At 38.7% G+C, this 26,031-nt stretch overlaps 1 protein-coding gene across 40 annotated transcripts in view; it reads right to left on the bottom strand.

Annotated features, from left to right (window-relative positions):
• Positions 1 to 26,031, bottom strand: part of RBFOX1 (RNA binding fox-1 homolog 1) — a 1,132,467-nt gene that overhangs the window by 287,361 nt on the left and 819,075 nt on the right. Inside the window, exon 1 of one of the 40 annotated variants that reach the window (XM_069030306.1) lies at positions 22,899 to 22,960. The exons of 38 other annotated variants lie outside the window; for them this stretch is intronic. The gene's annotated coding sequence lies outside the window, so the exon portion shown is untranslated. Of the gene's footprint in view, positions 1 to 22,898; positions 22,961 to 26,031 lie in introns of those variants that run through there. One more of the 40 variants, XM_069030305.1, reaches the window with a different exon arrangement.

The following is a 26,031-nucleotide window of genomic DNA, read 5'->3' as shown; positions in this document are numbered from 1 at the left end:
ATATGTGAGAATGAGCCATTCTGAAAACCATTTTATAGCAAAAAATGTGTTAACATCCATTGTTATAAACTATCTAGTTGATATAAACTATCTAGCTGATATTTCTATAGTCCAGAGCTTTAGGATAAGCCTTAAAATTACCAAACCTCCTGAACGGAAGCAGACACAAAGCAAGGGAGCGACACATGCAGTTGTCACTGTCCCAAATCAAGGTGAGCAGAGTGGTTCTGCTGGAAATGTTTTGTTACAGGGTTGCATTGGCAGGGGGAAGGCAGAAATCACAGAGAACCTTCAAAGGTTCATTAAGCAGTTTGGAGTTTCCTGTGTCTCCCAGGACAGCTGAAGAGAGGGGAAGGAGGAAGTAGATTCATGTTAAAAACAACATAAATGATAGCGGCTGTTTAGATCATTCACCTTTCCTTAACAAAAATAATTGTTAGATACTAAACAATGTCAAAGTCCCAACTGGAAAGCAAATAATCATGGAAAGAACCATACAGAAATGGTTTTGCTTGGTTCATTTGGGTTGGTTGGGTTTTTTTTAGTTAGAATGGTCATTTGGTTTTCTTTTTTTCAGTTCTGAAGTCCTCTTGGGTCTGCCCTCGCCTGTTCTCTTTCTGTGAACTTGGATAAATGCTGCAGTACTGATTAAGTTCACTAAATCTTAGAAATTCTATTAATAAGAATATTTTTTACTTTTTTTTTAATCTATCTGGCTAATTACAACCTTAAAAGCATACATGTTTTTTATTAAAATGTGAAGAAATACTATTCCACTGAAAGCCATTGCTATTCTGGTTTTGTCCAAAAGCACCATCACACCAAGAAAACCAGGAACAAGATAATTATTTGCATGCAAACCTCATAAAAAGGCAATAATCTAGATGGAATATCCAGAGTTTCATATATAAAAAGTTATTAAAATATTAAAATGTAATTAAAATGAAAATATTTAAATGTAATCACTGGGCACTTATAAGACAGTTCACAAATATATGCAAATTACTGGGGTTTTATTTATTTATAAATAAATATGTTCAAATACACCAATGTAATCTAAAAACATAATAAAACAACACAAAATAATCTCATGACAATAATTTTATCCATTGGCTCAACACAACTTTTTGTTCATAATACTAATAAAAGGCAGGAGAAATAACCTCTATATTATTCACCTGTAAACAAATATACTTAAATAAGTGCATTATGTTTTCATCCATTTGATTAAACACATATTCCATTCATAACTAAATAAAAATATCTATGCACTTATGTGAACTGTGGGATAAAATGTTTGTACTTCCATTCATTTTACATCCTGGAAATGGGTTTAAGTGACTCCCAGAATCAGGGGTTTGAAAGTGAGTGATGCTGCAGTACTTCAGAGCACATGGAAAAAGGTCACAGCGTCAGAGGGGCTGACCCCGCTGGAATAAAGTCTATCAGCAAACAAGTGTTTGACTGAATCACATTTCATTGAATAATACCTGCAAATGTGACTCCAGCAAAGCTCCAATATCTTGCACATAACCAGAAATGCAAAGAGACATTTTCAAGAGCCAGGGCAAATGCTGTGGATGACTTTCCCCGGCTTTCACCAGGCACTGCCATTAGAGTGCTTTAGCTTCCATTAAGTTGTCACTTCCCTGTGCTGCCAGCTTTTCAAGGGGGACAATTCGTTCTGACAGAACCATGGCCTGTCACATGCACTCACAGTTCAGTGGGAATGAACAGGAAAAGCCCCAGAGCTGATGGATTTATTAGAGATTGGAGCTGGCACATATATTGCTTATATGTACAGAGCAAGGTAATTAATAAGCTCTAACCTGTCCACCTTAAGCACTTCATATTTAGTTGCAGAAACGTAACTCAAGGAACACAAACATAAAACACATAAAGCTGTTCTTTCATCGGATTTTGAACGTTAAATTTGTTTAATTAGCCCTTACTGATTACAGTGTAACAACCACATCTAGTTCAGACGTATTTTTAATATGTAAGAATTGCCACACTGCCCAAGAGAAAAGGCTGATCTAGTCCAAAATCACATTTAGGGAGGAATATAAGAAATGCCCTGTGAGCATGGCCCTTTGTCCTCAAATCATAACCTTGCAGCCAGTGACTCCTGAGCTTCCTGAGCCAGAACTTTTACACAGGCACTGGATCCATCCTGCTTGATCCCAAATAAATTCTAAGTGCCACAATTCTGCTCCATGTGAAAAAAAGGACTTCGTTATGCTAATATTAAGCAGACTGGCTGACAATATCACGGAGTACTAATTCTTATACTGCAAAACATTCCGTTTTCTTTGAAGCACTGCTGATTGTATAGACCTCTCTTTTCACTCATCTGTCATCATTCCAGCTCAAAGGACCCTAATCTGTCACCCAACAGCAGATATTTTGTACTTCTCATCTTCTCTCTTTGTACCTATTGGACATACGGGTGGCCAGAAATATGCTTGCTGTACAAAACATGAATGCAAGAAGAATTTCAGCACTAAAGATCTTCACATCATTCCAGTTTTCTACCACAGAAATTATGATCATCAGTCTTTAATGCATTCATTGTACTTTATGTTTCCTTGATAACTGTTAATGAACTATTAATTATATTTTATCCTTGGTCAGATCCAATAAAGGAAACTTTGCATAACCTGAAGACAAATTATTTAATTTAGTTTGCTGGTTTTGCCTGGGAGAGAGTTAATTTCTCCATGGTAGGTAGTATGGGGCTGTAGGTTGGATTTGTGCTGCAAACACAAGGAATCTCTGATAAGACAGGGAAGTTTTTGCCACTGCTGAGCAGAGATGACACAGATCCAAAGCTGCTTCTGCTCCCCACCCCACCAGCCATGGGCTGGGAATGCACAAGGGAGTGGACACAGCCAAGTCAGATGACCTCAGCTGACCCAAGGGATATTCCAGAATATCTCCTGCCATGCTCAGCACATAAAGCTGGAGAAGGAGAAAGAGGGGGACGTTTGGAGTGATGCCATTCATCTTCCCAAGTCACTGTTCTACATGAGGAGCCCTGCTGTCCTGGGGTGGCTGAACACCTGCCTGCATATGGGCAGTGGGAATGAATTCCTTGTTTTGCTTTGCCTATTGAAGTGTCTTTATCTCAATGCATGGGCTTTGGGGTTTTTTACCAATTCTCCTCCCTCCCAGGGCAGGCAGCAGTGGGGGTGCTCAGTGAGCAGCTCTGTGGTACTTAGTTACTGACTGGGGTTAAACCACAACCCTTAAGTAATAGTTCATCTCTTTACAGTCTTGGAAAAATGAAGCACTGAAGAGAGCAAATGTTTTTCTGAAGCAGAAGTCAATTAGAGAAGATACAATTATACACAGAATCCTCACAAAAGCCAAAACGTAGTTTCTCCTTATAAATCCTTACAGAGGATTTTGTCCTTTCTCTCTCTCTCCTACTGCATCTTCGCTGCTGGAACTCAGTCGTTGTCCTTCTGGATTACAGCTCTTCTGGAAGTTGTTCTACTGGGCTGCTGCAGAAGGCACTTGGGCCACAGCAAGGGTGGCAGAAAAAAGCACATGATGTCAGAAGGGAGGAAGGTGGGAGAGAAGAGACACTGTTATGCTCGTGGTGGCAAGAGCCAGAGCAGAGGCAGAGCCAGCTGGCTGAGAGGGAAGGATGACAGCCATCAGATTAACTGGGAACAGCCAGGCAGTCCCGAACACCACCACAACAGAGACTTGGCCCATCAGTAAGGACAGAATAGAGTCCGTTAAACATTTTGAAGGGCAAAATCTAGGTTAGGAAAAGGTTAGGCAATATAAAGATGTCTAGGGAGAATACACAAGAAAGACTAGAAGCAGCTATGTGAGAGGCTAAAGAGAAAAACAAAAGAGATGCAGAGGGGAGGCAGTAAAAAGATAAAAAAAAGAGAAAATATTGATTAAATAACTACGCAGCAATATATGTCTCAACATACAGTAGTAGAGCTACAGACACAATAAACTGTCTCTAGCTGGTTTTGCATATTAATATTCTTGGTTGTACAGTTATTGGATACTTCTGGTTTCACCTTTAACATTCCAAGTGAAGGGACACATAATTCTCTGCTGAGGTGATAACTCAGAGCAGACATGACCATTACAAAGGTCAATTGTTCAGCAAGTTTAGCATAATCTTTATTGATTTCTAATTATTACTTTTAATTTTGACATGTTTTGCTTCCTTAATTACAATTCTGACATATTTTAAGATTTATCTAGGAGCAGAGGCTGAGGTGCAGAGGATCATAGAGAAATCTTGGTGATTTGCTTGCATACAATATGAAATGATAAGCTGGATCTAGCCTCATGCAACACTTGGGCTGAAATAAAATACTAAGAATTGATTATTGTCAAAATTCAAATCATTTAGAATGAGCAAAAAGTGAAGATGATTTATTATTTTCTTATATAAAGATATTCTGAGCTAGCTAATGCCACTGAACAGTCAAAATTGCACTTCTGTTATTATAAATAGACTTTGACCTAAATGATGCTGCCCTTCTAACTTCCAATGCACATTAATTCTTTCCAGCTATAAATTGCCTTTACAGATTTGGAGTTTTGTGTTCTTCGAAAACTCAGTCTTATTTAGAAGGCTTTTAGGATAATTCTGCTTGATGAAAGAATCTTTTGAAAAAAAATTGAACCTGAACAGCTCTGAATTTTCTACACATACATCTCAAGGTAAATAGAATGCTTCACATAAAGCACAGAAAAAATTAACCTGTTATTTTTACTATTAGAACTTCTGGGACAACTGGAAAAAATCAAGGTTGAGTGATATCTCATCTTGCCAGATGGTTGTGCTACTTGGAATCAGCATCAGAGAACAATTAGTCAAGTTTTCATTAAGAGTAATTATGAAATACAGAAATACTCAGCTGAAGAAATGAGTTCTGACAAACTTGGTCAAGTAGCAAGCAGTAAACTGCTTCTTTTTTTTTTCCACATTCGTTCTAAAATGCTTGTTACATTCTTTAACATGCTTAATAGCTGCACTGAAAATACAATTTATTTATTAACAAGCAGTATTTCCATTCTTTGACAGGTTCTCCAGCCCCACCTCCCCCAAAAAAATACCCTCAAAACTTTCAACTAAGCTCATCAATTACTCTTAACACTCTAAATAGTTGGCAATGTTTACACAACATCCTTTCAGAGTTATTCAGCTCGATCTTGCAGCTCATTAAAAGGATCTCTATTTATTTGCTGTGTGTTACAGTTCTTCGCTTTGGCACAACACGCAAAAAGGAAGCCAATTTTACTTTTCCCTGTGGTGTTAATTGGTAGAGCACGCTGCCTGCCTCTTCATTAATTATGTCAACGTGTATGAAACTTTCATTTTCATGGCAATGTATTAACAAAGCTTTGCAATGAGGCTGACAAAAAGCCGGCAAACTCCAGTTTATAAAAAGTGGGTAATGAAGGCTAGAAGTGACCAGAATATAATATTTATTTCAAAAAGCAGCTTTTTTCCTCTTTATCCCTTTCAGAAAACATCTAAAGCAAGCACTTACTGAAGTAAACAAGATCAACTTTGCTGCTGAAAGTAAATAAATCTCCATATAACGCACAGATAATGGATCTGGAAACACTATAACTTCCCAGAGCACAAAGAATGAGAGAAGGACCTTTAGCCCAGCTGAAATGGTTTTGCTCCTAAAACCATTTCCAGATAATTTACTGATCTCATCCCATTAAGTGTATAGAAATCACTCATTGCTTGATAGCTCACTAAACACTGGGGCTTTGTCTGAAGACAAAACTACCACTGGCACAACAAAAACAGGCACTGTCCATATGAAATTCCTCTGGATGCCTTTAGCCTGTTTCTGTTTACTAACTGCAAGTGCTGGTAAAAGACTAATCCTGAGCTTTTCTCACTACTTTTTTTTCCCCCTAAAAAAAATAATTAAACAAAACAAAAAACCTAAACAGAAACGAACAAAAAAAAAATTACCAAAACCAACCAACCAACAACAACAATAAAATTCTTGATCAGCTCTCGGTGACTTCAGATAGAGCATGCAGAATTTCACTACACTGGGGAGACTGCTGGGAGACACAGACTAAAGCAACAAATGAAGTCTGTCATAAGCTACTTCAGTTCTTTCTGGAAATTCTGAAATGCAAAGCATTAAAACAGAGCAGTGGTGTACTGTAGATGTAAAGCACTACAAACCAAAACCAAAAAACCTTGAGAAGTTACCATCTCGCATTCATGGAATGACAGCTCCCAGTCTTGGAAATCACACCTAGAGAGGCTTTCATGTCACCACTGAGGTGGTAAATGCTACAGACAAAAGTGCTTGTTTCTCACCCCAGGTATCTTCTGACTGATAAAAAGACACATTTGTCACTGGCTAATAGCTCTATTTGAAGGATTAAAGAAACCCCAAACAAACCCTAACAAAACCAAAAAAACCCACAAAACACACACAACCCTCACAAACAACTGAATGTACATTCCAATCTACGATCTAAGCCCTTTCATTCTGTACTTCTCTCCCTCCCTATGTATTTAGGATGTCCTTAAACTAATTCTTTGCAGTGAGATCAAGAAATAAAGAGAGAAAAAAACATCGGAAAAAAAGTTTCCCACAGTAAGCTTAAACCCTAAAACAACAAACAAAGAAATCTATCTGTACATTGAAACCATTTATCCTTCAAGTCACTCTAGCCAGGGTGGGAGATGAGAGGGACTCTAGGGAAGCACAGACCTCATGGTCTATTCCCTGTCCGTGGCTTCTGCCCCCGATGGAAGAAGCCAAGTTCTGCTCAGCAGATCTCTCATCCAGATGCTGAAGAATTGCAGGGGCAAATTTTTTTTTGTTTGTTTCTACTTTCCTCTTCCACTTTACCAATATCTATTATGTTATTTCTCTCAGGCTAGAAGTATACCAGTACACAGACTGTACTTTCCTGTGTATTTACAAGGCTCAGCACTACAGGACACTCCAAACCCACTTAATGCAGACATTTCTTTATGTAGCTCCTTTTGTACGTAAATGTCCTCAGAAATACTACAAACATGAAACAAACCCAATGTTTTCTTGTATGACTGAATTAGTGGAGCCTCACTGATCTAGCAGATTAAGTTTTCATCTATTTATTCTTTCTTGCTCTCCATTTTCTCCTCCTTTACATGTTTGACCTCTCCATCTTTCCTTCTCACTGCAGCACTCTCTGAGCATCACAAACTCCCTGCTGTCATTGTCTTCTCACTCAGTTTCTCTTAATTTTTCACTCACCTCTCATCAAGCTTTAGCTGACTTCTCTCATACCCATAAGGTCTCTTAAACCCATTCCTGGCTTCAATTCTCCTTCTCCTCCTCCAATTCAACCCCCTCAGGATCCCCCCTCTCTTTTCACTTGGATCCTGCTCAGTGCTACAGATGCTTCACTGCTGGACAGGTCTGTGGTCTCCTGTTCCCAACAAACCTGTCTCTGGGCATTTCTTCCTCCCTTCCTGTCTCTTGCTAAGTTCCTCTCCTCTGTGAGCTCCTAAGTAATTTATAAACACCATGTTTCTTTGCTCTTACTGCCAGAAAATCTGCACTGAAATTTTACGTTTATTCTACTCTAATAACTCCTTGCTCCCAGACAGTTTGGAAAAGCTATGACAAGATTCTATCATGAAATATTTTTTATGTTATTACTCCTTATCTTCATCAGGAAGTAGCTTTGCAAAGGCACACAGAAATTAACCTTGGACTACAATTGAACAGCCGTTCTATAACTGAAACAAGACTAAAAGAAATATTCTGGAGAATTGTTCACCCTACCTGCATTTCTTCTCTGGTAGCTCATTGCCTCAATATAATTTTAGGAACGAGTTTTGAAAATAGGTCCTAAAACAAGGCACTTTTTCCTATTTCTTCCTAGAAGCAGCTGATCTATCAGGAGTGTATTGGACAGTGTTAGCTATTCCTCTTGAGTTTCCTGTGCAGTTCTTATTTGCTATTTCTGTATAAAATACTGAATTAAAAACAAGTATTTAGACTTTCTTGGGTAATTTCCTAGGTTGATATTAATTAGAAGCTGCAAAAATTACATGGAAGTTTAAGAACTGCATACCTAATAGAAAGCACGTGTGAGGCAAAGAAAGAATCTTTAAAAAACAGATTTATGATCATTTTAGCCAGTATTCATCAAAACTGAAAGCTTACATACCATAGGTAGCTAATTGATTTTTTTTTTCTCTTCCATATGTGTTATTTTTTCTCTGTCACACAGATAAAATGTTCTTTGTCAGCAGCTACACTTCCCTGTCAGATTTTATACTTCAGTGACGATGTTTTATGTTCAGCAGCTGGCACATAAGTATTCTCAAGCAGCTACTGCATTTCTACACTTTTCAGTTCTACAGGGTTGGGCTTTGTTTCCCTATCTTCTATCCCAACTCAAACCAAAGGAAAACAACTTGAAAATAAAAGTAATTCAGTAGAGATTACCTATTCCCACATACCATCAGCATTACCAGACTTTTTTCAGTGACATATATAGTGGCACTAAACATCCACAACTGTATTCTCCAGAGCTTGTAAGACAAAAAAAAAATTCCCTTGATTTCACATATAACAAAAAAAAAATATATAAGCTATCTCTGAATCAACTGTTGTTCAAAATAGAGCATATGCTTTGGGAAAAAAAACCCAAACTCTCAAATTCTCAGAAATGCAGAAGTAGCTCTCCAGAAAGTTGTACCAATGCTTCTTTTCTTTCAGTACCAAAATACTGCAACTTCAGGTTGTCTAGAGCTGGTGCCTGGGTGTTGGCTGTTACATTTTTGCTGCTTCAACTGAAGAAACCTCTGTCAACTCGTTATCTCCCTCAGGAAATGTGTATCACTTGGGAACAATCACCACTTACCAGCTCTGGGCAAGCCAGTCTAATTGCTTTTTTCATGTCATATGGAGTCTCTCCATCTTTCACTGGTCAGTACATTTCCCAGCCTGCTGCTCATTTACATGGAGTTTCTCTGCCTTTGCAGTTTATAAACATTCCTGACCTTCCATTGTGTGAGGACTGCCCAACAGAAGTCAAGAGGTCTGAATAAAACAACTCTAACTAAGGCAGTTGCTTAAATACCCAAAACCTGTATTATCCCTTCCAGACCCAATTCATGGCTCCAGTGAAATGGTGAAAGCTCCCACTGATGGACTGTATTCTTTTCTGCCACATATATGGTTTTCAATTATAATTGTTCATAGAAACAATTGGCCTGCAGGCAGTTTGTCAAGCCATCAGTTTGTTATGCCTCAGTCACTCAGATATTTCCCCTTCTGGCCTCTTTCTATCTCCAAGCTTCAGTCTGCTGGGTTATGTTTGTGTCTTGCTCAGGGACACAAAGTGTTGCCCACCCTGCTCCAACTCCACGGGCCAGCACTGGACACACACCCTCCACATCCCAGTCAGGAATGAAGCAGAGCAGGTGGCATTGTGCAGCTGGAAAGGACTCAGACTTGGTCCATATTAGTCCCATCAGGAAGCAGCAGGCTGGAATCAAACCCAGAGCAGAGCTGGAGATCCACCTAGGCTGAGCGAAAGCAAAGCTTCAGTAACAAACATGCAGCCATTCAGGTTCATGCACAACATGCCTAAACAACTGGCCTTCCTACAGGTATAAAAAAGGGTTCAAACAGTGAGATGTACTCTGTTCAATACATGGGAAAGACGAGTGCTACACGGACATTGGCTCTAGGAAAAGAACATTGCTTCTAGGACATTTGCATTACTGTGCTAGCATTGCACAATTTAAATTGCACAGATCACTTCTTCTTCTCTTCTTACATCCACACCTCTTTTCCTTCCAAATGATGCCTTCAATGGCACATAACTGGGATGCATCTGGCACGCTCTGTTAGGCCCCCACAGGTCTAAAAGCCCACAGCAGTACCCTGCATTTGGACATATGTGCACTAAGCTGCACTGTGCCATATCCCCTCCTCAACTATGATCATAAAATTTTATTTCCAACTTGGAGGGAAAGAGAGCAAAGTCCTCTGGAATTTGGGAGTGAGCCAACAGGAAGTGCTAAATGAATGAAGAGCATCTGCAAGTGTGCCCTAGGGACTAAGCAGTGAATGCCTATGACACGCTGCTTCCAAGTTGGGATTCTGATTCTGGTGCCAAAAACTCATATATTTCTTTGCTTCAGTAGTTATTAATCAATTAATATACTGTATTAAATAGCCAGTCCCTAAATAAGCTTTTTTACCTTTTAGTTTCTAAAGCAAAAGAAACACACATAACAGAGCAAATAAATGCTGCTATATTTGAAAACTGATTGTCTCAAGTGATTTTTATTTATTCCAAAACATGTTAGCAATAGACAAAATAAAGCAAGGTAATCAAGCAGAGGAGAATACTTTCTCAAAAACAGGTAAAAATCATCACTGTCCCCAGTGTGTGTGAGGTAAGGAAATAATAGAGAAATACAACTGATTTGGACTGGTAGTTTGGCTGCCCCCTCACTCCTCCACACCTTCCTCCAGCTCCCAAGATGGGCCACACCTACAGCTTCTGTCTAAACTCTCTCTGTACACTTTTAGCCCTAGAGATTTCACTGCCTTTCTACAGAAGTTCTTCCAGTTCTCAAATGCTTTTCCATTAGAAAGTTTTTCCTGCTGCCAAGTGAGCCCACTGCACAGGGAATACAGAGAAAAACTTGATTACTTTCTTGCAGCTTCTTTTTATGTACATGAGGACTATTATCAAGTCCTTGCTCAGGCTTCTCCTCCCCAGCTTTTCCCTGTAGGTCACCTTTTCCAGAGTTCTCATGCTTTATGCTGCTCTCCCCAGTACCTCCAGTGATTCAGCCACTTTGTTCTTGAAGCATTCCCAGAATTTTGCCTTGCAGCTGAAGCCTTACAAGCACCATTTTTTTCAAGGGTACCATTGCAGAGGCCTTACTGATATTTAATCTGATTTTTGTATAAAAACTATGGCATGGGAATGCCTTTTTTGCAATGGTAGGATATCTTTAATATGTCCAACCTTTGATTTACTAGAAACCAAAATCACTGTACACAACGTTACCTAAGCAGTCATGATGGATTTACATGTTCACAGGTAAATATTTTAAGCGCAGACCTTTCAAGTTGCTCTAAATTGCATTCTGTTCAGTCCCCCACTCATCAAGGGAATTTTTAATTCTAAAGGTATGCTTCCAGGTTCCTTCAGATTGACATTCTCAGGGAATTTTTAAAATATGTTTACTATTATACCATTCATGTCAATAATGAAAACACCTAGCTGTAGTCCCGAACCAGCCTTTTCTAAAATTGTTCTAAAAACATTAATCTACTTTGACAGAAAGCCTTTTACATCTGTTCTTGGAGTATGGCATTTTGCTAAGGGTTTATTCTGTTGTTGGTTTGTTTGGGTTGTTTGTGGGGGGGTTTTAATTTTTTTTTTTTTTTTTTTTTTGAGGGGGTGTGCTGGGGTTCTTTTTAGCAGTTGTTTTACATCCATGTACAATGGAGTTTTTCAAGCTGTCTTTCTGAAGAAGGAACACCACACTTGCTCACTGGACCTTGTTGGGCAGAATCTTGCTGCTGAAATACCTGTACAGTGACTTTGAAAAGCCAGATCTGAGCTCACTGTGCCAAACTCCAAACCAGATCCAAAAGGGAAAGCAGACAAGCACAGAGCTGTATCTGATCTACTAAATCCTGCTGCCAAAACAGGGAGAAAAAAACAGTTGCATACACGTTTTTCACAGTAGAATTCCAAATTAGACTTGGGGAAGGTAAAGTGGCTCTGGCTGTCCCAAAAATCTCGCTTTTACCCCAGAATGGTTGTTTAATGCTTTTCTCAATGAAGACAGAAATGTGCAACTGCATTAGCCCTCCTTAGCCACCAACAGCAGGTTTGTCTTGCCAAATATATACTGTGACATGGGTTTAAAAGAAAACTAAAAAAAAAAAACCAACCTGAAATTCATATCCAAAGTCAAAAAAGAATGGGGAAGCCCTACCCTTGTCAAGTCAGGTGAAATAAAAGCTATGATTTGACAGAATAGCATCTACACCTCCCAAGAGATCAAGTAAACTACTGAAAGAGGAATCAAAAAAAACTTCTATCCCGAGCACTCTGACTAGTTTTACAAAGAAAGATTGAACCCATGAAGGAGTCAAAGAGGAGGTATAGGGGAGCTGCACCAGAACATATCAGCTCCGAGATGAACAACATAAAGTGCAAGGAAGGCAAGGAAAGCAAAAGAACAACACAACAGGAAAGTATTGACAGCCAGCTGAACACAGGGAGGCTCCTGTGCCACCACAGAGCTTGGCTGGCCAGGGTGAGGGTGAGCTCCCACCAAGGATTTCGTCATCCAGCAAGATTAGAAATAGTTACATCAGGTGAGAATAAAATTTCATGATATTTTTTGCTCTCAGGAAGGGTTTTTGTATATAGTATTTGTAGATTAATGTTCCTGATACCTTGTCTTTTTTCTTCCTCATAGAGATCCTCAATGGCTACAGTAATAAAAATGAATCCTGCTTACATCTTGAAATGTTAAGTGCAGTGCTAAATCAAGAGGTGTATTCCTCGTGGGTTTTTAAGACATATAAAAAGTAACATGTCTAAAAAGCAGTTGCACATACCTTGATGATTTATTTTCACGTTATGTACTGAAATGCAATGCTCTGTTATTATTCTGTTCCTTGTATTTTAAGTTCACTCTAGCTGATGATAGAGTTAAAAATACTATGTTCTCTCCACTTGTGGCAAAATTGCAATCCAGAGTGAGTCCATGGCTCAGTGATACAATGAAAATTGCTTTCTAAAACTCAGGGTGCTTCTTCATAAATGACATTTTTAAAAAATGCAGAAACAGAAATAAATACAACCAATCTTAATGCTTCATTGAAAAGATTATCTCCTATTGCTCAATAAAAGTATGCCTTGAAGTGTCCTTCTGAAACAAACTTTATGTGAGAAAAATAAAAATTGCAGTTGCTCAGTTTGTCATTGCTGAAAACTCCAAATTCATATTGTTAATGGCAAACAAAAAGAAAAGAACCCAGTAATTATTACATACCAATCGCAGCTTAAAACAAACTCTGTATTTCCCTGCATGTATAAACAGTGCTGTCATTCTCTTTTTCTTTTTTTCTGTTTGTTTCCTGAGGATTCCCTATCTAACTCCAAGAAACGTGATGTTGAAAGGTGTCGTTTAAAGCGGGTTTTCTGAGTGTCTTACAACTTTTAGATCTATGAGGTGGCCACAGGGCAACTCCTCATGGATTAATCTTGTCTAGGAAAAGAGTAGAGAGACAAAACAATTATATCAGCCAAGAGTAGCTATGAGAATAACAGTTGAAAAAGCAAAACTGTGCACAGTTAAACAATACCTGGTGGGTATGCAGAGGACTGAATTCAGCAAGGCAAGGCCAGAGAACCATTTGATTATTATTTTGTTTAACAGATAGACAGGTAAGAGGAAAAGGTAATGAGGAAAATAAAAGGAGGAATACATTGCAAGCCTTTTGCTGATTAATAGAAAATGTCATTAAGATGGATGAGGTCATCTAAGACACTGTTATCAGCTGTGCTAAAGCACAGACACATCTTGGTATTTCCATAAAGCCTCTGAAATCACAGGGATGAAGGATGAGATTATGATGTGCCACAAAGGGCTAAATTGGCTCCAAAAGGCCATCAAACCGTGTGAACTATCAATGAAGCAGTGCAACAGCAAGAAGGAATGAATTAGCATTACCCGTCAGGATGATTTCTCCAAACACTCCACACTGAATTTCCGTCTCTGCCTGATAAGTGCATTATTAAAGTTTATAAATCCTGACTTGCAGAAACTGTTCTGCTTTTCACTTAATGCATTCAGCTGTATTGAAGTTCACTATTGAGAGCTTTCTAAGATGTTTCCTTTCCACCAGCAGCTTCGGAATGCAGTTATTGAAAAGCATACGGGAAATGTAGTGGGCATGTGTTTGTCACTCTCAGCAAATCCTTGCTCTGTGGCAGACATGATTTGGAGATCACCTTTGAAAGCTTATCTCAGTGAGGGATAAGGCAGCATTCACATGGCTTCATCTCCAACACAACACGGCCAGACACAAAGTACAGCAACATGTGACTGACAGAGAGATGTTCCATTACCAGCTTTGTACTGAAGTCATTTCTACCCCTGCCCTCCTCCCCCAGTATAAGCTCTTGTAAATGCATTTATTTTCACTCACTCCAAACAAGAAAGTCCCAGTGTAAAGATGTTTAAGTTCAGCCTTAAATACAAATGAGTACTAAAATCCTTCCTCCACTGAATGCATGAGAAGAGCTGCCACACGGTATTTAGAAAGGATAAAGCGAAACAGCTTCTACAGTTATTATTTAGAGTGTTATTAGCAAATTCATATTTAGCAAATTTGACTTTTCAGAATGGATTAACTCTTTTCCAGGAATACCATGCTATTAGCACAGAACTGTAAATACACAGCATGGTGTGTTATCTTGAAAGGAGGACAAATTAATATTTACTACAACCTACTAAATATTTTATTGAGTACAAAAGGTCCACTGACTTAAAACACTCCATTACTATCTCAGAAGAATCTCCACTTAACAGAAAATGTTCTGATGTCAAGCCACAGCCACCACCAGTTAAAATGTTACCATGACAACCAGCAGCAACTTAGGGTAGTGCAATGCATAACTCGGATCCAATGCTTAGCTCTCTGCTCATCTACTGCAAAAAAATTATTTTTCACTAACAGAAATCCTAGAAGCCTGAGTATATTTCTAAGCAAGCCCCTCAAGCTGCAGGTAATGCCTGAGAAATCTCAGAAATGACTCTGCACTGACCTGCTGCTTCAAGCAACGCTGGTGGGCTTTGCAGGCACACCCCAAACCCTTCACTAGCCAGCAAGTGGAGCTGGGGTTTTGGAGTTCTCACAGGAATCCACTGTCTAACCTCTAACTAGTTCTAATTAACAGAATAATTCCTGAATATGCATATTTAATTCATTCAGTTTCAGACATGCTCTTTTTTGCTTCCAAGTGGGAAATCTCAATTCAGATCCTGCTCTCAGGTCACATCTTGGCTCTCATGGTTCATGTTGGTCTCAAAGCACAAGTGAGTCCACTCAAGACCAAGACAATCTGTAATAGAGAAACTTGCTTGAGAATGTTTTGACTATGAAAAATCAACTGATGCTCAGCTTAGAATGGCATCCTTCAGGGCAAAAACAGCAAGAGAAAAGTTCCAATTATACAGGATTATACTCTGTCCTCATTAAAAGGGACACTGAAAAAAACAAAACATGTAAATGGTATAATTAGCTAAAATCATTATCAATTCCCTTTACTGTATTACAAACCCAAACGCATACCTTTAGAACAATCATGGGAATAAAACTGCAAATCTCAGCTGAGAAGTACTGTATTGTCCAGAAAGAGGGTTTTTTTCCCTGTTAAAGCATAGCACCTATTATTTTTGTACAAAGTTACTTTATAGATTTCTAATACATCACTTCAAGGGGAGGGTTGAGCAGATTCTTATAAAATAACTGATTTAGGGGATGCCTTCCAAATAATTCATGTGACTTCATCCTAATGACTACAGTTTTCAAGTAAGGTGAAAATCTTTAACCCTTTATGCAAATGTAGACAGCAACAACTGCCATATTGAAATAGCATCCCTTACATACTGCACACATTTTTTCCTTATTCTCAAGATATGTCTCATTACTTTTAACAAATTGCTATGAGATTTCTTAAATGGCAGAGCAGGAAAACTTTTAAAAGCTCAATGAATTCTGAATTATTAAAGATAAAAGGGTACTCTGGTATATTTATTATCATATTGCAGGAAATCATCATCACTGATGTCTGGATTAAGCTCTTATCTTTTTAAAATGGCCTCTTCAGTGGTGAGGTAAACTTCAAGATGCATTGCTACAAACCCCCAGAAATCAGTATTTTGGTGTTGTTTTGTTTGGTTGGTTGGGTATTTTTAACTACTTTTTTATGTTATTAAGTTTAATTTCACTGTGCAGAATATTCTATTTGAACGAAAGAATGGAAAGGTTGCATTTGAATAAAAGCTACAACATGTTCATTTCCACAAACATATGATTTCTTATTTAAGTAATTTTGTTTTAGAATTATTTTCTACTCCCTGTAATTAAGTTATTCCTGCTGAAAATGCAAGGACAAATAAGGATATTAAAACACACACTGACAAGGGGGAAAATTAACAAAATACTGGTGATCATTTCACCAGAAAAAAAAAAAAGGGAGACAATTCTTTAGCCAGTGGCCACCCCTGTAGCTCCATCAACTTAAATGCCATTCCATTTAATTATCCTTGTGAGCAAGACATGATACAAATTATTCAGTTCTTCAGTTCCGCCTCATGACTACGTGACATATTTTGCTGACACCGTACATTGCCAGTCTTCTACACTAAAAAAAATTATCAACAAAAGTTCAGAGATCACATAATCTAGGGAAATGCACAGGATGGAATTCAGGGTGATTTATACAAGTTTGTGTGAATGGCAACTATGCACCTAATTTTTAAATAACACTCTTATAAAGCCCCTAGCAAACAACTAATTCTCCTGATGCCTTTTCTGTGTTGCCCTGCTGATTACTGAACCCTGTACTTCCTTGGAAGCTTATCAGCTCACTAACCCTTGGCCTTCTGCAGTCCCTTCACCCATCTCCTGCCGTGACCAGGAATCTGCTTTCATCACAGCTTGTTTTTCCCATGTGGACAGCCAGAGGTGTGGTTATATGCAAGGACATTAAATAAATAGCAAAGAGCAGTCAGCTGAGGGACGTGGTTTAATTTAAGAAGACCATTTTTGCCTCCTTTGCACTACACACTCAAGTTCAATGCAGTGATAATTCCTTTTAACCCTTTTACTGACAGTGTGGATGGTGCATAGGATGGATTTAGGTGCAGAAAGCTAAGAACAGCCAAGAGACTTGGCAGCTTCCTGAAGGCCTGTGAGGTGTCTTTCCTGGGTTATAAGGATCCTGCCTTCTTTACCCCCATCCCATGATGAAATGTGGGCTCCATGGCTGTGCAACAAAGCAGAACAGGCAGTTGTTCTGTGGCACTGCTGTCCATCTCCCTGGGAGCAAAGCATCACCTGTGCAGGAGGAGGAGCAGTGTTCTGCCTCCTTCTCTGCCCGAAGCACTCCAGGGCCTGGGAGGCACCGCCCTTGGGCTCAGGCCAAACACTTCCCACATCAAATCAGAAGGAATAAGGGACATGCACCAATCTTTGGTCTGCTGCACTATTTTTTTTTACTAGTATTGGTGCAACCCATCTGATTTGCCTCTCATTAACCAGCTGGACATGAGCACAATGTGAAATGATGTATTTAAGAGGAGAAACACCTCAAAATGTAATTCTGAAATTGCATTCTTCAAAAACATTCTAAGACAAAGTCTTCTACTTATGTTTTCCAGTTAGGTGGAAGGACTTTGATAAAAAGTCATCAGCCTTATTTTGTTGAAAGCAAAAAATTATTTTCAAAAAGTCTGGAAAAATTCAATACCATATTTCTAAACTTATTTTTTAAAGAAGAATGAAAAGTGGAGAAAAAAAAAATCATTCCTCCTTCTGAGTTAAGGTGAAAAGTTTCTTATTTGCATCCTATTTTGTCTACAGTAACAAGTACAATGCTGGAATTATATTTAAGGAGATACACTAAGAAAAACAACATAACCTCCAAAAAAAAGTCCCCTGAGATTTTATAAATTGCAGATTTTCATTAGGTTTCTCTCAGCTGCTTTTAGAGAATCCACCAAGATTCTGAGGTGGGAAGCACAAAGAGATCACAAAGGTGGCAGTTTCTCTCTGTGATGTTCCATAAAGTTTCTTTAGTGATGAAAAGAGCCAGGACTGAAGAAACAAGGGCTGACTTTTTTCTCCCACTGCTAACAACATATTTTTTATGGATGATAAGGCATTTAAATAGTTAGAAGGCTGTAAGAATCCACCCCCTTGGCAGCTACAAATTCTTTCTGATGAGAAAGTTGAGGCATCAGAAAGTCTGTCTGGTAAATCATGCAGAGTTTCCAAATAAGCTCTCCCCTCCCATGGATTTTTTCTGCAGGAGATGATGATCAGGCCATATGTTACTATGACAGATTTGGTATTTCATAACTGAAACCCATATAGCTCCTATATTAATATTTCCTCAAAACAGGGCAATTTTTAATAAAACCCCAAACCTACTTTAATGTCTACATCCTACAAAAATTACGACTGAGCCACTGTCCCCAAAAGCAGCTCTATATTCAATTTCTTTTGTAAATACATCCCTTTTTATTATTTTTAGGTTTTAAAAGACAACTAAATACTGCATTTAATAGTAAGCATGTGCCCTACTGAAGGGAACACAAACTATAATGATATGCCTAGCTTAAAAGCAAATCTAATCTGCTTGCTTATTAAATTTAAATGTGTTTAAGGCTGATACGGTTTGAAAATGATATGTAAAATAACAGCTTCCATGGCTATAAATGTCAAGTCTAAAAATTATATGCAATACAACATACAAAATAAATGCTGCTTCATCTTTACATTTCAGTGTGATCAATTCATTAAATGAGGTATTACAAGCTATGAGAAAATTTTACAACTCCTGAGACATAATTCGTCACAGTGTATTACAATGCAGCAAGGAAATACTTTAGAGGTTTTGTCATCAATGGATTAAAATTCTTATTAGAAAGAAGGTGGGGGAAAGTAGCTTTCTGATGTACCATGACCAAAATTACTCATCACAGCATATATTAAACACCTACGTGATCCTTTTTCATGAGACAGTCCCTGTATTAAAGGTTGTTGTTTTTTTTTTTCCCCTTGGAAAATAAAACAAGGAAAATACAGGTGATATATTTTATAGGGCCAAGATGTAGGGACACAAAGGACACAGAGCTTCCCTGCAACACCAAACCCAAATACTCTCCATGGGTTTGTTTGGCTTTTCTTTCCTCTTCCTTTTTTACTGCAATAGAGGGATGGTCTTTCCCACCTGCTGCCTTCCAGAAATAACATGGCCACAGTTTTAAAGCACTGGTTAGAGAGGAGCCAAGAGCCATGATGCCAACAAAGTGGCCATATTCCCCCCTCTCCAAGTCCCCAGAAAAATCCCTCTGAACATTTTATCTCTACAGCAAACTCCATTGCTGAAAAAGCTGTAAAACCTCAAGAACCCCTCTGCATCTTGAATCTCCACAGCTCCCTATTCCAGAAAATATTCCCAAAAGCTGACTCCATCTTAGGGAAGCTGCTCATTTTAGCCCTCTCAGTAACCAGGCGAGAGACACAAAGAAGACCCCCCAGGACATGACTCAGACCATCTAAATTAAAGCCTTACTCTGAATTGCCTCCTAAAGACACAACTCTGTCTCTGCTGATCACACAGGGAGCAGCAGGACTCTGGTTTATGAGCACAACCAGCTCTTGTCTCCAACCTTCAGCTTTCCAACAACTCTGTTCCCAAAAGAGAGACCACTAACAGATGCTTTGGCTGCAACACTGTTAACCACAAGTCCATCAAATTTATTTTCTTCTTCCAGTTAAGTCTGAGGAAGTTATAAAACTGTCAAGATCTCAGAGATTGCTAGAAAAATCCTGTTTCCATTGAGGTGAATGCCCGCTACAGGTAAATAAAAATATGCTATACATTGATGGCTCTTAATTATTTCCCCCAAGATTTTGTATACAACTTTCTACTCAAGTGTTCAAAAGTCTTGACTGCAAAAGAATATTTTTAACATCTAAAATTTATTCAGACTTTGTTATTTACTGTCAAATCCTCTTTTAAAACCCATCCTGATTAAGAACATTCAGGCTTAGGGTCTTTCAATAAGGCAACAAGACAACATTAATTTTCTCACACAAGCATTTACAGCAGCTAAAAGGATAAATGTTGTTTCTTTTGTTATTTCTCTCTAAAGTAAGAATAATATTCACAGTTTTTACCAAAATAATCTTATTTTTAAATACCATTTCCATTTCCAAGAGACATGCCTGCCTGTTGCCTTATCACTTTCCCAATCTGACGAATATTTAACACATTTGTCTTTCCCTGACATATAATTTGCTATTATCATGTGACAGAAAAACACACATCACCCCAGATGTTCTCAAGGTGCAACAGAATCTGGTAATGCTTTTGCAGGCCAGTATCTAGCCATGAATTTCTGCTCCCACAAACCCATCCATATTACCAGGGGAATTATTAGGTGGCTGTATCTTTCCAGGCACTCAGAGCAAGATAACCCTAATCTAGTCTTATCACTTGCACACAAAAGCATTGGATCCAATAGGCTTCCATGTAATCCATCTCTGTCAACCGCATTAAGGAAATTACCTGTCAGAAATATCATGGCCAAGATTCTGTGATTAAATGCAAACTTAGAAAATGCTCAAGGGTATAGTAAAAAAAGCTGCATAAAATTGCTTTCAGTTTAGTTTTCCTTATGTTAACGTTGTGTCCACAAGCAGCTAAACAACATAAAGAATTAAGTAATTTATCAACCATGCACTGCATTGCCAAAGGAAACAAAATAATATATTTTTTAAATTTCTCATAATTCCATGAAGTCAACTTTCATTATTAAGATAGTAAAACTTAAAAAAAAAAAAATTCAAGATCTTTGAAGAACGAAAAAGCACATCAGGTTCTTTTTTAGTTGTTTTTTTTGTTTGTTTGTTTTTTCGTTCCCCAGGGAGGGAAATTGGTATTGCTGATAAAGTATAGAAATGTCTAAACCCTCAGCTTCACAATTTGAATGCCGTATTTTTTTTTTCCTTCAAAGCTTTTGTCTCTGCAAACTTTACCATTTTAGAATTCCTGGTTACTAGTTTGCATGGCAACCTCAGGTTGACACCTCAGGTCCAATCCACAATCAACAATCTCCATCAACAACTTTGGTCTTTTCCTTAGGCACCTTTCTAGAAACAGGACAGAACAATCACACACATGTATATAATGCACTATTAACTGTGAATATCCTGGCTCTGTGTCAAAGAAAGGAACAAAAAGAAAGTAAAAAAAAAAAAAAACAAAAAAAAAAAACAAAAAAAAAAACCTCAACCCACAATTCTACAGCTAAACAGTTTTGAAGTATTCACTGAAAAATCCTCTATTCTAAAATGCCCAATATACTCTAAAGAAATCAAAGGAGGTGGAAAAAATTACAGGATGAGTATTTAGCGATATTGAGTAATATCCCCAGTACATGAGAGGCACTGACTTACTGGAGAGAGTCTAACAAAGGGCCATTAAGATGATTAAGGGACTGGCACATCTCTCTTATGAGGGAAGGCTGAGAGAGCTGGACTGGTTCAGCCCCAAGAAGAGAAGGTTCAGGGGGATGTCAATGTGCACAGATGCTTGAAGGAAGGGTGAAGAGACTGAGCCAGGCTCTTCTAAGTGGTGTCCAGTGACAGGGCCAGAGGCAATGAGCACAAACTGACAGCCAGGAGGTTCCCTCAGAACAGCAGGAACTGTTCCTCTGGGAGGCTGACTGAGCCCTGGCACAGTCACCTGGGGATGTTGTGGAGTCTCCCACCTTGGAGACACCCAAAAGGCATCAGGGCACAGTCCTGGGCAGCCAGCTCTGGGTGTCCCTGCTCAAGCAGTGGGGTTGGACCAGAGCACGTCCAGAGGTCCCTTTTAACCACAACCACTTCATGATTCTATTTACCTTTTATATCCTACTTATCCAAGCCCCTTTAGAGGGCAGCCCTGTCTTCTGCTACACATGGTGCTTCCTCCCCCCTCTCCACACTGCTGTTAAAGTACTGCCCGTGAGTTAAACCCTGAGGCACATGACCACTAAGGAGCCACCGAGTGAACTCTGAACCACCCATCACAGCCCTGTAAATCCAGCAGTCAGTTGCCTTATCATCCATCCATTTATCCATTCCAGTCTGCACCAGTATGGCTGTAAGAATGTTAGCATAGAATGGGTTCAAAACCTTGATAAAAGGAAAGAGTTGAACATCCACTACTCTTCCCTTCTTTTCCCAAGACCAGATGTTATTTTCTCAAGGAAGCTTCACCCGGGCTATGGTTGATCACAAAAGAAAAAAAATTCACACCTTTAAGCCAGTGAGAATGTTTACCTTGTATCTACCTAACTTTACTGGATTTCTACCTCCATTCAGCTGGATAGAAGTTTCCTAGCACAAGGTCTTACACCCAAGGAGCAAAACTAAGAAGGACAAACAAACTGGGAGCGAAAGGAGAAAGTATTCAAATTCCAAGAACCTCCTTGTAAACCTGGAAATGCACTTCCCTCCTTCACAAGAAATGCCACTGAAAAAGCCTTGAATCTATCTTGCAACAAGTGATTCATCTAAAATCCAGCCATGTGTGTTTAAGAAGACAACACTGAGTGGTAGGTTAGAGCCTGCAGAGTTTGTTCATGAAGATTCCTGCACTGCACCAAATACGTGATGAATGTGTACAGTGAAGATGAAGATTTCTCATTGATATGGTGGTTACACACCTATCCAGCTGTCTCTGTACTACCAGCATCTTGAAAGCTCACCCATGGGAAGCCTGATTTGAGAAAGAGATTTACTGGATTATGGAAGAGTGAGAAGTGATAGAGCAGCAGTCTCAGAAAACTAGCTTGCACATGCTGATTATAATACAGCTATCTTCTGATTAAGATGAAAGGCTGAAACTCTACAAACACTATTGGGGGTGTACTCTGTCAACTTTTTTCACTTGAAGCATCATAACGTATCAGATCTACAAGATGAGGGTTGGGGGTAAAAGTTACATCATTTTAATCTGAAGTAACACAACTACAAAATTCCTTTCCATGACAAGAGAACAAATGGGACATATAAAATGGATGTCCCTTGCCTCACCTTTGTCCAAGGTCAACCTGGAGTTGCACTGAAGTTCTCCCACCAACAGAAGAGTTGCAGTTCTTCTCCTAAAGCAGGCAGACACAGGGAAAAGCCAATTCGTGAGCAGAAGACTGCAGGATGCATCTCATCCTTTGTGAAGACAGGACTAAAAAGCCAACTAAAGGGCTTGAACTTCTTACCAGCAAAGGAAAGAAAGAAGATAATGCATTTTCTTGCCCACAAAACCTATAGTGGAGTTTATAGTTAATCTCAGTTAAAAGAATTAGTAATAAGACTCAAAGAGTGAATAGGGTTTGGACAAGCTCATTTACTGATTTATACAATGGTGATTGAAGTAATGAAGCTGATTAAATCAGGGAATCATTGTTGTAACACAACATTTACAGCTCAGAATCCATCAGCAGAAGCCAAAATCACACACAAAATTATTTTAAACCTTGCACATTAATTTTGAATCGGATGGAAGAAATAGTTGTAAAAAAAAATAAAAGCAGACCTATGTTCCATGTGGCACTTTTATTAGTAATTTATCACCCCCTGTATGTGCTGCCAAGGAAAACTGTAATAGGCCACTACTACTAAGTACCAAAGAAGACTATGAATGATTATTGATATTCTTATTAACCATGTTAGCAAACTCAACATAACTGGGTCATGATCATAGAGAAGCTCTGTGCTCAAAAAAGATACTGTACAGGACAGAAAAAACACAAATACAGCACTACTTTTAAAGCAGGAACAAAGTATGGTAAGTACAGCTGCAAATTCAACCTCAAAAACACATATTGACTAATGGAGATTATACTCAAAGTGAGCTGGGTAACAATTGTTTCCTAGCAGGCCATTGCATAAAGCAAGATCCTTTCTTGGAATAACTCTCAGATTAATAGATTCAATATTGTTTCCCTTTTATTGGAAAGTGAATTCCATTAAACACCCTGGATTACTTCAGTAAGAGAACATATAATTGCAAATGAATGCAAAGACTCTGGATGAGGAACAATACATGTTCTGGTCTACCACCATCTATGAGCATAACTTTCTTTCAATTATCATATTTATTTCTACTTCACCCTGTCTGCTGCCATGGACTGGAACAGTAGTTCTGGAACAAACCTCACCACACGTGTGACCTAGGAACCCTCACAATGCACAGACCACACCAGGAAGGCTGAGCTGAGCCAGTTCACAGAACAGGGTCCTACAAAGACATTAATGAGCCACTACAGTGACAGTGACTATTGCCACCACCCATCGCTATCACCACCTGCTATCAGCCACTTCAGGGGAAGAAAAACGTGTTAGAATCTGAGCGACTTAACAAATGCAATAAAATGAAACAACCGAGCAGCAGAGGTACAAATTCCAGGAGTTCCTGATTCCCAGCTGAGCACACTCAGTCCTCCTGAGACAGCATTGCCTCTCTGTGCCTTCAGAGCTGCATTACTGCATCAGAGGGGTTAAGGGAAAAAGATGGGAGTTAGGTAGAAAAAAGGGAAATGATGGGGAAAGCGAAAGTGAAGGGGAAAGGGAAGGGGAGGCAGAAGGGGATAGGAAAAGGAAAGCTAGAATACCTTTTTTGATTCATCTTCCACCAGTATAATAAAACCAGAGTCCTCTTTAGGCTGGGTAAAAAAGATGAACCTGAAGGGAGTAACAATGTGGTTTTTCCTGGATCAGAGTGTAACAATTGCCAACAGGAAAGTTTCATGGGAAACATATCTGCTTCAGCTGACATTCAAAACTACCAGTGAACCACTACTTTGTATTTAATAGCTACATACTTGTATTTAAAGCCATTGAGTCAATAATAGGTAAGTTAAAAACATGTTCTTGCTCTGTTTTCACACCACACTCTCCATCTTAGTATCCAAGAAGAGAGCATTAAACAGTAATGACAAACATCTGTCATCCCTGTTTTCCTATCCACTCTTCACCTTTGTCCTCAGCAAAAACTGTGTGTATAAAGCAGGCAAAGTTGGGAAGGCAGAGCAGAGAACCTCAGGGAAATATGCTATCAGCAGAATCCTTCTGTAGACCTTGCATTGTGTAATACACATGAAAAATAATTGTATCACAGAACTGTTAAATAACCATATTGGATTTGCAAAACAAGATGCATTTTCCCAGCTCACTGAGAGCCTGTAGCATTTTGGAAATTAGCATACATCTGCTCCAAGGTATTCTGCATAAAATATTACAAAATGCATTTGATATAAACAGATAATTCCTTTTAGTAAGGTATAAAGTTAGAATGGACTGCACCTTCCATGACTCAGTGAGCAAACTGGCATTCAGAGCTTAAGGAACAACTAAGCACCACTTTCTTAGTCAATTCTGCCACCTAGCTCATCTTGGGAAAGCTCAGCCTGCTATACTGCACTCCAGAAAAGCAATTTTCGTCCTGTTTAGAATTGAAATTCACAAATAACTCACCCAGCACACCTAATTCACTTCATTAAACACAGGTAACATGGCATATTAAAAGAAGAGTCATTTACACCAGAGGTACTAAAAGAAAGTTGCTATGCATAGAAAATCTGTCACTTATAAACGAACTTTAATTCTGATTGATTCAACATACACCAAACCATTTTGCTTCATTTAATCCCTTAAGTACAGTTAATGTTCTAAAATATTCCAAGGGATTTTAATTTTCAAACTATGAAAGAAAAGAAAACATCCTTTATACACTCTAAATCAAAATAGGTAATACTGGTTCTTGGATGGTAATATTCTCATTTCAAACTATTCCTTTCTTGCCAATGCCTTTTAGCAGAACAAAATTTGTGCTGGGACAGACTTTCAAATCTAAATATACCCCAGCATGGCATTCCATAAGCAAGCATTGTCATAAATAAACTCTTTCTAGAAAACACATCTGAAGTGCACCATAGGGAACTTGTGATGATTTTAACAACCGCACATTTTTAATATAGCTAAGAAAACCCAAAACCAACGCAACTCCCAAAAACCAAGCTGAAAATATGTGGGTTTGATTTTAAGTTCTCTGAGCAACTATGCTGAAAGAGAAGGTGAGCAAGCATAGCTCAGAACCATAAAGCTGCCAGCAGAAAGAGACAAACTACTGTTGTATGGGTTTTTTAAAGTAGCGAATTCTGACACACAT

Source organism: Aphelocoma coerulescens, chromosome 14, assembly GCF_041296385.1.
Source record: "Aphelocoma coerulescens isolate FSJ_1873_10779 chromosome 14, UR_Acoe_1.0, whole genome shotgun sequence".
Classification (NCBI taxonomy): Eukaryota; Metazoa; Chordata; class Aves; order Passeriformes; family Corvidae; genus Aphelocoma; species Aphelocoma coerulescens.
Note: the sequence above shows the minus strand (reverse complement) of the source record. Positions and strands in the feature narration are given on the sequence as shown.